The sequence below is a fragment of the Lithobates pipiens genome, unplaced genomic scaffold (genome assembly GCF_037356315.1).
Source record: "Lithobates pipiens isolate NorthernLeopardFrog02 unplaced genomic scaffold, aLitPip1_a1.2 Scaffold_18, whole genome shotgun sequence".
Classification (NCBI taxonomy): Eukaryota; Metazoa; Chordata; class Amphibia; order Anura; family Ranidae; genus Lithobates; species Lithobates pipiens.
Genome location: NW_027507758.1, coordinates 111,506,953 through 111,525,966, shown reverse-complemented (window position 1 = coordinate 111,525,966; position 19,014 = coordinate 111,506,953). Strand labels below are relative to the sequence as shown.

Genomic DNA, 19,014 nt, shown 5'->3' with positions numbered 1-19,014 from the left:
CTCCTCCTTGGGCTGATCTGGGTACTGTCGTCAGACTGCTGAGTGGTGGTTGTTGCTACCTCCTCTTCCTGATCCAATACCAAGAGTGGCTGCGCATCAGAAATGTCTTGATATGGATCGGAAAATAATTCCTGTGACTCAAGCGGAAGGTATGTGGTGGTGGTGGTGTTGTTGGTGGTAGAGTCTTTGGGGGTGCACATAGCAGAGAGTGAAGAAGAGGGTGCAGATCGAGAGGATGAGGAGGGTGCAGAAGAGTAAGGCTGAGTGAGCCACTCAACCAAGTCTGGTGCGCCCTTTAAAGTAATTGAACGCACCTTCTGCAACTTCCCACTTTGGCTCAAGCCTGTTGCTCCTGCCCTACCCCTACCACCCCTGCGGAAGGGCCTGCCTCTTCCTCTGCCTGTCATTTTTTAAATGACCCTGTGACAAAACTCTCAGTCCCTATACTGATAAATGACTGCTGCAGTATAGGGCAGCAGTCAGCAGTAGTGCACCTCAACCCTATATATTGTGGACCTATACCAGTCCTTAAGGAATAGCAGACTGTACCTCACTCAACCCTATGTACTGTAGTACCCTATACCTTACCAGTCCTTATAAGGACCTTTGTGGAACTAGTAGGTTGTGAATGATTAGCAGACTGTACCTCAGTCCCTATACTGATAAAAGACTGCTGCAGCAGAAGGGCAGCAGTCAGCAGTAGTGCACCTCAACCCTATATATTGTGGACCTATACCAGTCCTTAAGGAATAGCAGACTGTACCTCACTCAACCCTATGTACTGTAGTACCCTATACCTTACCAGTCCTTATAAGGACCTTTGTGGAACTAGTAGGTTGTGAATGATTAGCAGACTGTACCTGAGTCCCTATGCTGATAAAAGACTGCTGCAGCAGAAGGGCAGCAGTCAGCAGTAGTGCACCTCAACCCTATATATTATGGACCTATACCAGTCGTTAAGGAATAGCAGACTGTACCTCACTCAACCCTATGTACTGTAGTACCCTATACCTTACCAGTCCTTATAATAACCTTTGTGGAACAAGTAGGTTGTGAATGATTAGCAGACTGTACCTCAGTCCCTATACTGATAAAGGACTGCTGCAGTATAGGGCAGCAGTCAGCAGTACTGCACCTCAACCCTATATATTGTGGACCTATACCAGTCCTTAAGGAATAGCAGACTGTACCTCACTCAACCCTATTTACTGTAGTACCCTATACCTTACCAGTTCTTATAAGGACCTTTGTGGAACAAGTAGGTTGTGAATGATTAGCAGACTGTACCTCAGTCCCTATACTGATAAAGGACTGCTGCAGCAAAAGGGCAGCAGTCAGCAGTAGTGCACCTCAACCCTATATATTGTGGACCTATACCAGTCCTTAAGGAATAGCAGATTGTACCTCACTCAACCCTATGTACTGTAGTACCCTATACCTTACCAGTCCTTATAAGGACCTTTGTGGAACTAGTAGGGTGTGAATGATTAGCAGACTGTACCTCAGTCCCTATACTGATAAAGGACTGCTGCAGCAGAAGGGCAGCAGTCAGCAATAGTGCACCTCAACCCTATATATTGTGGACCTATACTAGTCCTTAAGGAATAGCAGACTGTACCTCACTCAACCCTATGTACTGTAGTACCCTGTACATTACCAGTCCTTATAAGGACCTTTGTGGAACAAGTAGGTTGTGAATGATTAGCAGACTGTACCTCTGTCCCTATACTGATAAAGGACTACTGCAGCAGAAGGGCAGCAGTCAAGTATAATATTCTTTCTATATTTGGAAGAAAGAATATTATACGTGTACAAGCCTATTACCATACCAGTCCTTATAAGAACCTTTGTAGACCTAATAGTAACAGCTACTGATTAAACTGACTGTCCCTCACTGCCTCACACACAGCTTCCTGCCTGTCCCTATTTAAACTGACAAAACACAGGCTGCTGGAACAATAACTTGAATAGCACTTTTGTGGACCTAATAGTAACAGCTAATGATTAAACTGACTGTCCCTGCAGCACACAGCGTCCTGTCCCTCTCTCTACACTGACAAAAGACAGGCTGCTGCAACAATCAGTAGCACAGCAGTGCCTCAAACCTATATCCTGAACTACACCTAACACCTATACCAGTCCTGAAAAGAACTTTTGTGGACCAAATAGCTAGCGATTTGGGTCACTGCAGTCTCTCCCTGCTCCACACAGCAACCTCTCCCTATAGTGACAGAAGAAAGAATGTAAAATGGCCGCCGGATCGGGTCTATTTATAAATTAGAGGGAATGTCCAAGTGTCCATGTGCTGTAATGTCTCAATTGGCTGTCCTGTACCCCATGATGGATGTGTCATCATAGGTCAAAGTTCTTTTACACAGTAAACACGGAAGTCCGCCGGGCGAACGGCGGCATTAGTCCGCCGATCAGGCGGACGGCGAACAGCCGAAATTCGCCGTGAAACGACCGCCGGGCAAACCGTTCGCCCATCCCTACTGGGGACACATGGCACGGACAGGTGTCACTGGGGACACATTGCACGGACAGGTGGCACTGGGGACACATGGCAGGGACAGGTGGCACTGGGGAAAGATGGCACTGATAGGTGGCACTGGGGACAGATCGTACTGGGGACAGGTGGGCATGTGTGTGTGTTTTACTGTGTGTGTTTTACTGTGTATGTGTGTGTGTTTTACTGTGTATGTGTGTGTTTTACTGTGTGTGTACTCACTGTCACTGACACTGCAGCTGCAGCACGGAAGCTCTGCCTCCTCACACGCTGTCTCTGTGTGAGGAGGGGAGTCGACGATGAGAGATGATCTCATATGTTTACATATGAGATCCCCCTTCATTGGACAGCCCGATCGAGTGCTAAATTGCCGCTGTGATTGGCCATTTAGCACGATCTGTGATTGGCTGTGTCCGAGGGACACGGCCAACACAGAACTTTCCCGATGCGCGCCCGCGGCGGCGCGCATTGGGGAAGTAAACAGGAGGATGGCCAGGGGCGCCCTCCCGGCAGTTAGCGTCCGCTCTGTAGCCGTATTTTGGCTATAGGGCGGGTGCGAAGTGGTTAAACTGCTTTTTTTGTCACGTTTTAAAGTTATCTCGAGCACTTTAACTCCCTGCTGCTGAGTACTGACGTTGTGCTAGATCTGTAAGTAGTTATATTATGTATTATCCCTACTACCATGGAATAAATGTGGTTATTGTCTTGCACCTTTGTATACTGTTCATACTCATTTTTTGTATATCTACATTCTAGATTATGTATTTATGAGACGTTTATTTTGCCTCAGAAAAAGGACGGAAAGTCCGAAACATGTCGGCAATACTCTACATTACATACGGTCTAAAGCCCGCTTCAATTCAGCACTGTCAAGTACTTCTTGTTTATATGTAATATGCATTATTTACTATGTATGTTGTATATATATATATATATATATATATATATATATATATATATATATATATATATATATATATATATATATATATATATATATAATTTTTTAACTACTGTCTAGTCTACTCGGATTAACATCCCTAGGGGTATTAGCTGTGCCTTTGTGCACTAGGCTTCCAATTTTTGTTGTCTGATATAAAACACAGTACACTACATTGTGCATTACAAAAATGTCACTAGAGTGACTGCAATGCATGAATCCACATAATATAATTATTGCTGATCCAACATTACTTGAGTATCTCTTTTTGTTGAATCTAGCATTGATATATTTGCTGATCTAAAGATATTATTTGTGATCTTTCAGCTGAGCTGTCCCTTGATTGTTGCATCTTTCGTCTTCCCAAGAAATACAGAGCTTTTCCTTCCCTATACTTGTATATCACAAACACTCACTACAATTAGAGCTGCTTGGATACCAATAAATAGTATTGATTTCTACTCCTTTTTTGTGTAGAAAAACCAAACTGTCCCTACAGCAATATAACTAATAGACCTTAAATTGTTAATTTAATAAGCAGGACTGGATTTCAATTATGTGCCACTGTGCAACTTTTTTTAAGAGACTTCCACTGACTGCAGAGATTTGTTGACACTCAATTTATTAAACCTCAACCAATATAAATAATTGTATTGCATGCAGGACACAATGCAAGTACTTTACTAAAATTGTGTGAAGACTTGTTTAAGAAAGATACCAAATAAACAAATCTTCCAGTCTTAGGTTGGTCCAGAAATATTTATACAGAATAAAGGTGGATAAAGCATTTGGATCAGATGACATACACCCATGGATCCTAAAAGAATTGAGCTCTGTCATTTCAAAGCCATTGTTTCGAATTTTTTTTAGGGACTCATTAATGACGGAAATAGTACAACTGGATTGGCATAAGGCCAATGTGGTGCCTATACTGTATTTAAAAAGGGATTAAAGTCTTTACAAAGTAACTATAGATCTGTTAGTTTAACTTCTATAGTCGGGAATATACCACATAGATGAGTTCTTGTTGGAAAAAATATTTTAAGCAACAGACAGCATGAAGTCATAAAAGACAGAAGTTGTCTGACAAATCTGATTTCTTTTTATGAGGAGGCAAGTGTAGCACTGGCTCCTGAAGAGCACGCGCTATGTGTTTTTCAAATTTAAGGTTACACCTGAACTGCAGTTTGGTTTGGGTACAATTGTCTAAATTTGGACTTCAGCATCAGTCTGACTGGGCTATGAGATGTTCAGCCTGACCACAGGGGGCACTGTCTCTTCTGGCAGGCATGGAACTATGGTCTGGTCGGGTGCTTAAGTTACTCTCTCTCGGAGCCCGGCCAGTGGGAGTGGCGCTCTTGCTGTGCTTTCTGGGAGAGGATATTTAAGATGCGGAGGTACATACCATAGCATAATGAAAAGTAGTAGTAATCATATTGACATATTAAATATATAAATGAAAAATACATAATTGGTACAAGCAATCACAATTTAAAAAAAATAAATTGAATGGTTACACAGATCAAGTGAACATGATTATCATTGGATATAAATATAATTGATAAAATTCATAATTAGGGTAAACTTGACTTGGCATCCCTGAGTATGGACTCTACACATTTCATGCCGTTTAAAGCCAATCATCAGGAGTGGAATGCATCAATATTGGTTACAAAAAAAAAAAAAATAGGTCAATAAAGTCTCCAATAATATATCATGCTTTCAAAAAGAGAGCAGGTTAAAAAAGTATGTACATTACCAAGTGGCAGCACCTATATGGATAGCCCAATAATCCCCAAATGGGAATGGGATGGTGGCCCTGAATGGGCTGTCTCCCCCGGGATTGGGGGAGGGGACGGGATTGGTCAGGCATCCCACTGACACCTGTGTTGCCATTGTGCTGGGTGTTCAGTGTGCTCCTGTACCTTTAAGGAGGGGTGGCTCCCCTTCAGTCCACCTGCTCTCACCTATCCATCAGAATGCATGTGCCTCCATTGTGGGGACACTTATAAGTTAGTGTTAGGTACCACAGATATCGGGGTGCCTTGGCGGGGCTCTGTGGCTTACGCATGCATTTGCAAATGTGTGCAGACTAAACCCCTGTTTTTAACGCATATTGTTAGACAGGTTAATTGGTTGTCTGTGGGCTGGTGGTAAGTAAAGCTGGGTTTCTTTCCTCGGTTTATCCTTGGGTTTGTTTGTATCTACTTTTCATTATGCTATGGTATGCATGATTTATGTAGTATATATTAGGATACATTATACATTACTCATTAATTGAATTATATTAAATTTATTGGATTGATTACAAATTCCTTATGGTAACACAGATCTTCCCATTTAGGGACTGTGACAATGAATTTACTTTTAGATAGCCCATATTACTCCAAAAGTTCATACTTAGGGATGATAAGTCAAGTTAACCCAATCATTAACCCCTTAATTATATTTATACCCCAGGATAACCATATTCACTTGATCTGTGGATCCATTAATTTTTTTAATTGTGATTGTTTGTACTAATTATGTATTTTCTATTATAAATATGAAATATATCAAACATGATTATTATTATTTTTTATTATGCTATGTTATGCATGATTTATGTATTATATATTATGATACATGACATAATACTTATTAATTGAATTGAATTTACTGGATTGATTAGCAACTTTCTATGGCTACACAGATCTTCTCATATAGGGATTGTGACAATTAATTTATTTCTAGGTATCCTAAATTATTCCAAATACATATCCATTCCTCATTCAAACACCCATTACTAACCTAGTCAATGAATTAGTTAAAGTACACAATAAATTCAAATGAGAGGACTTACCATGCAACAAAGCAGGCTGAGGGTTCTGCTGAGAAGGCTGGGTGCAGATCACAGGAATGCTGCAGGCTTCAACTGGTCCAGATCAGAGAGCAGGAGATCCAACTCTGCCCAGGAGATCTTCTGTAAGGTGACCCAGATGCAGGACTGGTGGCCCCTCTGTTTCCTCTCAGTGTCCCTGGTTGCCCTGGTAACTGAGCCATCCCTGGAGTGAGATGCGTAGCTCTGCCTTGCTAAGTTGCTTTGCCTATGGTCCAGTCAGCAGCCGCCCCCCCCCCCCCCGCCTCTCTATTAAAAAAATGGCACCGCCGCGCGGCATAATGACGTTACTGCGCCAAATGTGTACGGCTTCAGAACGGCACATGCGCAGTTGCGTGGCTGGCTCGCGGCCATCTTTTTTTATGGGCACCGGTACCCCTAACGGACTTTAACGGGCAGCCCAAAAAAGGTTTAGTGCAAGGGGCGGTCCGAAAGCTGAGAAGTTGCTGCAGGAGCGGCGCCCCTGCACCACTGCCCCCGAGGCCTGACCTCAGTGGTCTTGTGGGAAATCCGGCCCTGTTCTTGGAGGAGCTCAGTTATGAGGAAAGATTTGAGGAAATAAATGTATTCTCTCATGAGGAGGAGATTAAGGGGGAATATGATCAACATATACAAATATATAAGGGGTCCATATAGTGAACTTGGTGTTGAGTTATTCACATTAAGGTTATCACAGAGGACAAGGGGGCACTCTTTACATCTGGAGCAAAAGAGATTTAATCTCCAAATACAGAAAGGTTTCTTCACAGTAAGAGCTGTAAAAATGTGGAAAGGACTCCCTCAAGAGCTGGTTCTGGAAAGCTCAGTATATTGCTTTAAAAAAGGCCTGTATTTTTTCCTAAATGTACATAATATAACTGGATACTAACATTTATAGGAAAAGTTGATTCAGGGAATATCAGGTTGCCTCCTGGGGGACCAGGAAGGATTTTTTTCCCCTGCTGGAGCAAATTGGATCTTGCTTTGCTGGGGTTTTTTTTGGTTTTTTTTTTGCCTTCCTCTGGATCAACTGTGGATATAGGATTGTGTATATAACATTGTAAGATTTATTTTTTCACTTTTATTGGTTAACCAGTTGCCGACCAGCGCACGCCGATGTACGTCGGCAGAATGGCACGGGCAGGCAAATGGGCGTACCTGTACATCCCTTTAAATTTGCCGCCCTGCCATCGGGGGCACGCCGCCGGCGGCGCACTCCCGCGCTGGTCGGGACCCCCGTGAGTCCGGTCGCGGGACCCGCGGACTCGATCGCCACGGGCATACCCGTGATCGTCTCACGGAGCGGCCGAATGAAGAAATGCCGTTGTAAACAACATTTCTCCATTCTGCCTAGCAACTAGTGACGCTGATCTCTGCTCCATGTGCCCAGCCCCCAACAGTTAGTAACACACCCCTAGGAACACTTAACCCCTACACTGCCACCCACTGGTTAACCCCTTCACTGCCAGTGTCATTTACACAGGAATCACTGCATTTTTATAGCAGTGATTGCGGTATAAATTACAATGGTCCCAAAAATGTGTCAAAAATGTCCGATGTGTCCGCCGCAATGTCGCAGTCACAATAAAAATCGCTGATCGCCGCCATTACTAGTAAAAAAAAAAATATTAATAAAAATGCCATAAAACTATCCCTTATTTTGTAAACGCTATAACTTTTGCGCAAACCAATCAATAATCGCTTATTGCGATTTTTTTTACCAAAAATATGTAGAAGAATACGTATCGGCCTAAACTGAGGGAAAAAAAAGTTTTTTTATATATTTTTGGGGGATAGTTATTATAACATAAAGTAAAAAATAATGTGTTTTTTTCAAAATTGTCGCTCTATTTTTGTTTATAGCGCAAAAAATAAAAACCGCAGGGGTGATCAAATACCACCAAAAGAAAGCTCTATTTGTGGGAAAAAAAGGACCTCAATTTTGTTTGGGAGCCACGTCGCACGACCGCGCAATTGTCAGTTAGAGTGACGCAGTGCCGAATCGCAAAAAGTGGTCTGGTCTTTGACCAGCAAAATGGTCCGGTCTGTAAGTGGTTAAACTAGATGGACTTATGTATTTTTTTCAACCAGACTAACTATGTAACTATATGCAGTCTTTTCAAAATTCTGGGCCTGGCTATTTTGTTGGATGGTTGCACAATGCCATACCTGGTTGGAAAATGCTAGTGCTGACCAATCATGATACAAGTTACATATTTCTTGCATAATTATTTGTCGTCAGTGGCTTGCCTTACATAACACACATAGCTATGTGTCTGCTTATTGTGTGATAAGATAATTGATTTTCCACCACTATATCATTATTTCTTAAAAAAAAAAAAAAAAAAAAAAAATATATATATATATATATATATATATATATATGTATGTATGTATGTGCCTTTACTCTGCTGTTTTTTTTTTTACACTCTTGGCAGTGTAACAATTTCAGCTTCAGTATGATTCTCCCAACCCCCTTCAGAATACAAATACATTTAATTAGAGACCTCAGACTGCAGCTTGTACCACTTTGGCTGACATTTTCAGCCTCTTGGGAGTTGTACCTTGTCCACTACTTCATCAGTAGAGATAAATAGACTGCCTGTCTCCTTTCACTGAAATGAGGATCTTGTTGGGTACCAATCAGCATCTTCACTCTAGCACCAAGAAATGTATTTTATGTCCAACTCTTTGATGGCTGATGTTGATGTCACTTAGAAGACAGGTTCTATTATAGATCTCCCGGCATTAGGATGAGTGTTAGTTTGAATGAGAGATAGAGGCTTAGAATATAGCCTCCTGTCTGACAGTCTTAGGTAAATTAGACCAGCTTTGTGACTTTAGCTTGCTACTTTATACATAATACTTCACTTTCTCCTTCAGGACGATTAGCATAATTCATTTTTGTGTCATGAAAGATATTGTTTACAATCAGCTATAATTTCTTTAAAAGAGAATCATACTTATTTGCTCTGATGCTGCATCTGTCCCCTGGCTCCTATAACACTGGGAACTGAGCGATCGAACACCAGCGATCGCTCAGTTCTCACAGCTCTGTGAGCTGAGAGCTGTTGTCAGTACAGACGCTCTGCTCCGCCCACTCCTCATTCAATGGAGTTGGAGGGGGCAGGAGCTTCCGGCTCAGCCTCTCAGTGGCCCACTGAGAGGCTGAGCCAGGTGCCAGTCCAGGGATCTGGGCAAATCCCAACTCTATGGTCGCGATGACACCCAAGCCTGGACTAACTCTGACGTCAGCAGAGAGCAGACTGCAGCCCGCTCTCTGCTGAAAACTGGTCACGGAAGTGCAAACTGAACTGCACTCCTATGATCCATAGGAGAAGTACAGCCAAACAAGCTTTGGCTGTACTTCTCCTTTAAGCAAAAGTAAATGAATAGTGTTATATTGATTTTTTTTTTCTAAAAAGCACAAATTTACAGCGGTATTAAACCCAAATCCAAAAATATAATATATTGCAGCTTACCAATCATTAGATGTGGTGAGTGCATTCATTTTCTTTTTTAGGCTTTTTCCTTCTGTTTTCACCTGGTGATCTGGACAGTAACATACTTCCTGTATTAGGGTGTGCCCCCCCCCCCCCCACTGTGGATGAAGGAACACAGGGGGCACCTTTGGACAGCAGCTTTGTCAAACTGGGGGGCGGGGAGTGTTAGATGTACTAGCAGATTTAAATAAACTAACAACTTAAATCCAAACTCCAGCTCACACTGCAGTTACAAAAGTAGTTACAGCAACATTTTATTTTCCTTTTGGGATAAAGGTTTTACACAAATGAAAAAAAAAGCTGACCACTGTAAGCACCCTTGTCAGTGGTAAACGGTTTGTCTCAATGCTCTTAACTGATACATTTTTCTGGAGATTTTGTTCTTTAGAGAACAACAGATTCACTAGATCACCAGCTGAAAAAAAAGAAAGAAAGCCTAAAAAAAAGGAAAATAGCGCAGCCATCATATCTAAGAACTGGTATGCTGCAATATAATAAATGTTTGCTTTTGGATTTAATACCACTTTAAAATACCAAGTATGGGAGCCTGATTTTGCACTTTCCAGCTTTAGTAAATAAACCCCAATGTGTACTTAAAATTGGGGTATGCCTGTATGTAAATTCATCAATAATTGATCTTTATTTACAGTGGTTACTCTATACCAGGGGTCTCCAAATTTTCTCACAAGGAGCCAATTTATTGTCAGACTTTAGGGGGGCCAGACTATTGCCAGCAGGAAAGAAAATTTCCCTCGCATCAGTGGGAGTAAACATTGCCACATTTGTATTAGGGGGTGGAGCAGTTCTCCACCATTGGTATTATTGGGAGAAACGGTGCCCCATTGTTAGTGGCAGTTGGCAGAATAGTATCTTGTATCAGTGGGAGAAAAAGCACCTCAAGGGCTGGATAAAGGCAAGCAAAGGGCCGCATCTGGCCCTAGGAGCACAGTTTGGAGATCACTGCTCTATACCATAGAACGTGAAGTGAACCATAGAAGTGAACCTGAATTTTTCCTAAGCGCTAAAGTGCCTGTGTTAGTTCCTAAATTGATTCCTCTGTCCCAATGGAGCCCACCTAAAACTTAGGACCAGGCTTTAAACAGAGACTTAAAGTGGAGGGCCACCCTGAAAACCAAAAAATGTTAAAAATGACAAAAAAATCTAAAAAAAATAAAATGAGAAAATTTTTTTTTTTTTACTTACCAGAAATGCCTGTTGCTAGGCACATAATCCTAATCTTCCTCTTCCTCCTCCGCGGAGATCTTCTGTCTTCTGTCTTCGTCGCGGCGTCTTCTGGGTAATGGGTCGCGCTGTGTTCTGGGAACTGTGTGTTCCTGAACACAGCGCGTCCCATTCAGAAAGCGCTGCGGGACTCGCGCATGCGCAGTAGTTCCGGGACTCGCGCATGCGCAGTAGGAAACGGGCAGTGAAGCCGTAAGGCTCCGCTGCCTGTTTCCCTTACAGGGAATGGCGGCGCCGGGACCCGAGAGCCGAGGGACGGCTCGGCCTCGGGCGGCCGACATCGCAGGCGCCCTGGACAGGTAAGTGATTTTATTAAGTCAGCAGCTGCAGTGTTTGCAGCTGCTGACTTTTTTTTTTTTTTTTTAAACTGGCCCTCCTCTTTAACTTCTGCACAAAAGAAGTGTAAACAATGTTGTCTCCTGGCACTAAACCTTGTCCATGTTATTCTTTTGTCAGAAATGTAGTGGGCAGTAGAAACTGACAGTTGAATACCACAGGTAGGGTCAACAGACTCAAGCAGGAAATGTGGCACCTGGTCTTTGGTTTTCCAAGGCACAGTGGGAATCACCTGAAGTGAGAATGTAGAGCACCAGTGGCTTAAGCTGGCCATAGATGAATTGAAATTCGGCTGGTTCAGCAGGGATCCATTCCAGAGAAGTCCATCTAATGACTGACATCTCTAAAACTGGCTTTTGGAAAGTTTTCCTTCAATTAGCGCTGCAGCCCATCAGTGTATCCTGACAGTAGAGGATGTTTAATGGATCTTTTAGGGTGTGCCCTTCAATATCTTGTTTGTCTACTGTATGGATTCTGACTAAATCCTTTTGGGTGCAGAGCATCCCACTCCTTCATCAGTGCCTCTAATTAGTGTCCACCTGTGTCATGGGTGGAGACCTCTAGTTCTCCCATATAGAGGAGTGTATGGCTCCCATGGTTCAGAGAAGCAGGATCTCCCAGTCTATGGATAGTGTAGGACCCACTAATCATGGGGTACTTTGTCGCAGTAAGTGGGCTTAAGCACTAAATAGCAATATGGTGTGACCAAATCTCCATATTTTTTGATAATGTTTTTTGAAAAAGTCTAGGTGTTTTAAATAAGCTTTGCAGGAGGTATATGTCTTTTTTGCATGTGTGCGCTGTAATATTTTGTTCTGTTGTATGGTTTTATGGCTGCACCATCTTTAATGCATCTTTTAGGGTGTGCCCCCCAAATATCTTGTTTGTCTGATAGCAGAGGAGTCCCCGCTGTCAGAATACAATAATAAAGTAGGGAGGATTCCTCCATCCACCTAGCATGTGTGGATTGAGGAATCCATTCAGGTTTTCTCAAACTGCCCGCTGACTGATCGAAAAAAACGATCCATATATGGCCAGCCTTAGATACTATGCTTTAGAAAACACTTCCGTAGAGAATTTAGTGTTGGCGAAGTAGAAGCCAAAGTACCTTCTTCTTTAATGATATGGCATTTCCATCTCTATGTGCTCATGCAATTTTACAGACAAGACTGTACATGTCACCTGTCAGTTCTAATGCTTTAATGGACATCGGGGTGGCAAAAGACATATCACAGAAAAGACAGTGTGATTTCTACTCATAATAATATTTCCATTTATACCGAATAATTCAGTGTTTCATAATTAATTTCCCTTCCAGCTTCTCAATGGCTAATCAGCTATAATTGAACTTCTAGCGATACTCTGAGACACATTAAAATTACAGTGACATGAAAAAGAGATAAATGTAAAAAGACAAAACAGCGATCAGATGAGGGATAGGAGAAAGCAATATTCAAATGTGGCTTTCAAACAGACAGGGTCTCATTTCAAAGATATCAGCACATTTGCAGTGCAAATAATCCTCTGCACATATGAATGATCAATCAGATTCTTTAATCCGCATAGAGCAATGTCACTTTATTTCATTTCTGTTCCTAGGCTCATGTAATTTTGCTTATCTCTATAGTATTTACATTACATTTCCCCCATCTCTTTGAAACTTACTTCCAGTACCGGATGGATTAAGAAGATATTTTCAATCATGGGATTACAAAGGATATTTACCCTTATCAAGAAGCAATTACATTACTTCCACCTGTATACAAAAGGAAGGATTATTCCCAACTGCTAAACTGAGGTGCAGGCAAGATATTGCAGCTAGAGGAAATTTAGCTGCTGTTAAAAACCTAACTCCAATTAACAGAAGTCATGTGTAAATTATGGACTATACAATGTCATGTTCAAAGTTTCAAAACTGGCAAAAAAAAAAAAAGACCACGGTCTGTCAATGTTCATTTGGTGGCCCATTTATAAGGATAGCAGATATCGCTATCAGCTCTCTATTATACTGCACTTTGCTATGCAATTTTCAGTCTGCCCATTCATAAAAACCAGGCAGCAGAGTGTAGAAGCCCCATGGAATTCTCTTTACTTACTGAAGCAGAAAAAGTTTCTTGATTGGAGGAGAGCTAGTCATGTGACTTTGACAGGTCACATGACTGGGATCCTCCTGGCTTTTAAAAAAAATAAATACAATTCATTTTTTAACGGCACTCCACTGGCTTTATGAGGGCCTTATGACACCTCCTTACTGCCTCACCCTTTTAAACCTTAAAAACCTGCAAATGCTGGTTGCATGGCTGTTAAACTAATCCAATCTTTTCAATGAGTCAAGCATGGAACAAGTGTTTGGCAAGTAAAGTAAGATCTGAACAATTGTTCGGAGTCAAGGGCTCAGGACATATTGAGAGAAGGTATTGGCCAGAAGATGAATATTTTAGAAGGAAGGGTCAGTAATTACTTGATTTCAGCCCTTTGTAATCCCCATACAACAGCAATCAGACTGGGAATGGAGGGACAGCATTGGGGAACAATCAGGGAACCTGCAGGCTAAATTTCAAAAAAATCATCAAAGTTGGGCATTTTTTACTGAGTTACAATATTAATGGAAAAAGTGGTCCTGCAAAAATGGGCTATTTAAAACTGAGTTCTGCATAGACTCATGGCTGAATTGTCTATCCGCTGTATCCCTGTGATCTCTGATCTCGAACTTTGCGCCTGACCTTCCTTACTGCCACAGATTCTGTATGATCTACCCTTGCCCTTTCCCTTGTCTGCCAGTGGTTGCCTCCATTACCAAATTCAGCCAGGACTTCTGGCTAATGCCCTGTACACATGGTCGGAAATTCCAACGGAAAAGGTCCGATTGGATTATGTTGTCTGAAAATCCGATTCTGTGTGGGCTCTATCGGACTTTTCCCATCTGAAATTCCAACGGAAAAAGTTTGAGAGCTGGATCTCAAATTTTCCGACAACAAAATCCGACTTTTTCCAATCGTTTGTAGAGAATTCCGACGGACAAAGTGCCATACATGCGCAGATTAAATTACGAGACCAAAGCTATTGGCTACTAGCCTCTACGTAATCCCGTCGTAGGCAACGAACGTCACCTCATTCTGAATGATCGTATTTTCCGACAACTTTGTCCGACCGCATGTATGCAACACAAGTTTCGGCCAAAATCCGCCAGAAAAAATCAGACGGATTTTGTGGTCAGAATGTCCAACCGTGCGTACATACATAAGATTCTATACCTCGCTGTCTACACATTATTGACATCTGCTCGTTCCGGACCTTGAATTTGCCTACCAATAGCTTCGCTATTTATCAGTTTCTGACCCAGGCCTGTGGCCTGACTCCACCTATATCTGAGCTTGGTGCATCCTTCATGCATTACCAGCCATAACCCTGCATGTCTTATCCCCGGACTAATGAGTTTCAGGGGCTAGTTCCTGCACCTAGACACATGAACCCTTCCATTGCCCTTGCAGGCCCCGTCTTAGCCTTCTAGGAGTGCTTTGATGGAAATTGTGCGAGAGGCCCCCTTGTCATCTGGGGCTCCTCACACAGGTACATAACACTTTTGCTTAAGCCAGATTTCACAGGTGGTAAAATTTGTCATTTGTCAGCTAAATCAATTTGCCAAAATTGAACCTGGGTACAGGCGTGTACCTTGCATCAGCTGCATTTTACGACTGTCAGAATCAGAAATATTATGAACCATGGCAGTCATGCTTTCCTTTTTTATGGGTCCTTTACTGTTACAATAGTTTTGTATCTTTCTTGACAGAAAGAGACCTAGGTTGAGTATCTATCTATCTATCTATCTATCTATCTATCTATCTATCTATCTATCTATCTATCTATCTATCTATCTATCCTTTAAATACATTTACTATCCTCACACATGACTATGCAATCATATGTTAGTTAACACAGTTCTAGCAGCAGGCGAAAAACAATCCATTTCTTGTTTAATATGGAATTTCAATTTTGTTGGAACAAACGCTTACATTTTTGCATACACTGATTTAATTAAACAGTTATATTCTAAGAATATTGTAAAATGAAGCAGATCTACTTGTGTATCCATGGATACAAGCTTTTCACAATAATGACATAAAAAAATTATAAGAAAATTACTTCCCTCTTTAAAGGATTAACAGCTCTTAAACTGCTTCAATCACTCAATTTTTTATGAAAGAAACCTTTGAAATGTACAGCAAATGTGGCTCCATAATTATACAAATTGCCAGTAAATGTTTTTATAGTGCTTTACTTAATTTATTAATTTTTCTGCATGTCAATGGCATACTTATAAATGGCAATTTTCTTCATAGCTTTATTACACTTTAAAGATATTTACAATTCAACAAGTTTTCACTAAAGAACCCCATGGTGGATTATTTGTATTTATGATGTCTTCAATGCACAGTATGTACAGAAAAAAACCCTCAGCTATTTCTGCGTATTCACACATATTGCAATATATTTTCATAACATAGTTTGAAAATATGCAGAACGGCATAATAAAATCTAATAAAAGTGACTGAGAAAAAGATGCTTTTAAAGTGAAATTCAAATTTTGCTAAAAAAAAAAAAAAGGGAAACAAAATTAAAAAAAGCCCAACCTACTCTACATCAATTGTATGTATTGCAATAATTTGGCAAATTGCTTTGTAAATTTTCATCTCCTCTAGACAATGAAAAAAGCCATTCCAGAATATTTTCTCAAAGTGAGTGCTACTTAGGCAAATAACAAAATGTTAGTGCCAAGATATGAGCACTGTTAGAGCTTGCCTCACTGGCACTGCAAGGTCATGTCCACAGCACCTCATCAACAACAACTGCAACATAAATTACTCCACAGTGGCTGTAGCAACAGAGATCAATGCCAGCCTGTTTTAAAGCTTAGCTACTGCTTGTAAGGCCTATCATAAGGCCCAACATACAAAACTAGATTTCCTTTCTCTTAGCCTGCAGGAAACAGTCAAAATCTGATCTGTGTATGACCACCTTAAAGAGGACGTAAACCCATTCTGTAAACTTGTACCTACAGGTAAACCTATAATAAGGCTTAACTGCAGATACTTTGAATATCTCCTAAACCTGCTGGTTTAAGAGATATTCACACTTCATACAGCGATCTGAAGGGACGGTATACCTGTGCCGTCCCTTCAGAGTTCCGCGCCACGGTCCATGACTCCTGTGCGCATGTGCAGGAGTGAAGTCCTCACGATGTGGCCAATCAGACAGCCAGGAAGAAATACCGGGTGAAGATGAAAGCTTCTGTCAGAGCTCACAGTACAGCAGTGCAGTGCTTCATTCTAAGGTAAGTATTTCATAATGTGCTATTAATGCTATCCATACTAGCACATTATGAGGTTGATTTACTCAAATTGGAGAGTGCAAAATCTGATGCAGCTCTGCATGGTAGCCTACAAGCTTCTAGCTTCCACTTGTACAGTTAAGCTTTGACAATAAAAAATGGAACCCGATTGGTTTCTAAGCAGAGCTGCACTCTCCTGTCTTAGTAAATACACCCCTATGCCTTTACTTTGAAAGGTTTTTTTTAAAAAAAAAGAAAAGAAAATTTGGCACAGTTTACTTCATAAGGTACAATGGGGCCTTAGGTAAGGTAGCAGCTTTACCCTTCCCATCCTTTCAATTGGAATTGATACGTATTGCAATAGGAACTGAGAAAACACCTAATTTGCATTGTCTCTACTGACATAGCCCCATCAGACAAGTGCTCCCCCTTATGAAGTGATAGGCAGATGTATAGATTTGGCCAACTATAAAATCCCTCTGGTTTACTGTAGGAGCACGAAGGTTGTATCTATGCCCCTGAACAACCAGTGCAAGATCTTTCTCTAAAGAAGTCTTAATAAGTGTTAAAAATAATGTGATAATAAATCAAAGCAGAGTCAGCTCTAAAAGTGCCTATTCATACATACATTGTTTTACATGTAATCTGAGAACAGAAGACATGCACATGACTTCTGAGGTTGACAGATACAGTATCCTTTTGAATTTTAAAGGGCTAGTATGATAGATGCAATTACATGTCGTTGACAGCAGACTAACAATACTGAACACCCACATTTGGCCATCTGTCGGTATGGTCATTGTAGCCGAAGTAGGTTACAATGGCAGTGCAAAGTGCATTAACCTATCATAAAATGTCAAAGTAATGGCTGCCATACTGCCATACGTTGTTGCAGGATAAAGATCAGGCGTTCTTAATCCTATTGCTGGTTAGTGACTCAGGAGGGGAGTACGGACTGACACCTGAATCTACACAAACAGGAATCAACTTTGGCGCTTTGTTTGCATGGATAGACTTTTCACTTATGAATACACCATGATGGACTAATGATTGCACAGGCACTTAATATATGTTTATTTGGCACTTATATTTTATATAGAAGCAGCGCTAAGTTTAATTTTGTTGGTTTGTCATTTATGAGGTCTTTGACCTTACACAATAGCAGCAGCTTCAACTAACATTGTTATATTTATGTTTTATCAATTAAAAAAAATGTTTTACATTTTTTTTTATTTTTAACCACTTTTGATGTTTATTATCACTCACAGTTAGTGTATTATACACCTTGCGTGGGTACACTCATTATTTCAGTGGCTGCCATACGTTACTGCTCTTTGCATTTCGTTAGTGCACTACACATTGGCTTACTTTATCAAATAAAGCAAAACATTGCACTGAACACCAATAACCACAGAAAAAAAAGAGAAGTATAATGTAAAATTGTTCATGTAATAACATGAAAATGTGACCAGAACACAAATGATTAAATTTTACCGATATTAAAAGCTGGCATTATAGTTTAAGCCAAAAGTCTGTGCATATCATACAAATAATATTCAATAAAGCAATAAAAGAGATGCCAGGCAAGCTATTTTGGAAGTAAATTAAAACTGTGGCCTCCAATAAAAAAAGAAATAAGAAAGGTCTCAAATATCTGTTGAGCCTGCCACTGCCTAAAGTGGTGGCAGACTCAACACTTGTGATAGCGTGGCAACGATGCTGCACTGTTCCTAAATTCAAAGCAGAGTTGCCACTCTCATGTAGGCTGTGTTTTTTTGCAGTACAATGGGATGAAAAAAAGGCTATAAGAATTTTCATTGCCGATTCACAAGCCTGTATCTTGTCAATTAGCACCTGATCGCACCTAGGCCTGGCTAATGTTTTCTATATTGAGAGCACCAACTCTGTTGCTGAAACTGTCCCATTGTGAGCTGCAGTGTTAGGAAGGGGGAGCTTATGAGACACAAATGAAGGAGGATTTATTTAGCTCAGTCAGGGTGACGCAAATAAATGTTTTACCTGTTCATTAATTAACATTAGCTTTATCCATGTTTCTTCAAGCTGGTGTGGGATATTAGAGGAGTTTTTTATTGGCTGCAGTGTCAATAAAATAGTTTTCCCCACTATATACTATGCAATATTATAAAACAGAGTTGTGAAACATACATTATAAAAAACAAATTGATCAAATTAATTTGTCTATTTTTGGACAAATAAATCAGCCATGTATGGAACTTTGCAGGTGCCCACATATGTATAATGTATACACCACTGTTAAAAATTCATAAAAGTATTTAAATT

At 40.8% G+C, this 19,014-nt stretch overlaps 1 protein-coding gene across 2 annotated transcripts in view; it reads right to left on the bottom strand.

Moving 5' to 3' along the window:
* The window catches only part of CFAP61 (cilia and flagella associated protein 61), a 460,443-nt gene that overhangs the window by 251,363 nt on the left and 190,066 nt on the right, over positions 1–19,014 (bottom strand). The window lies entirely within an intron of this gene.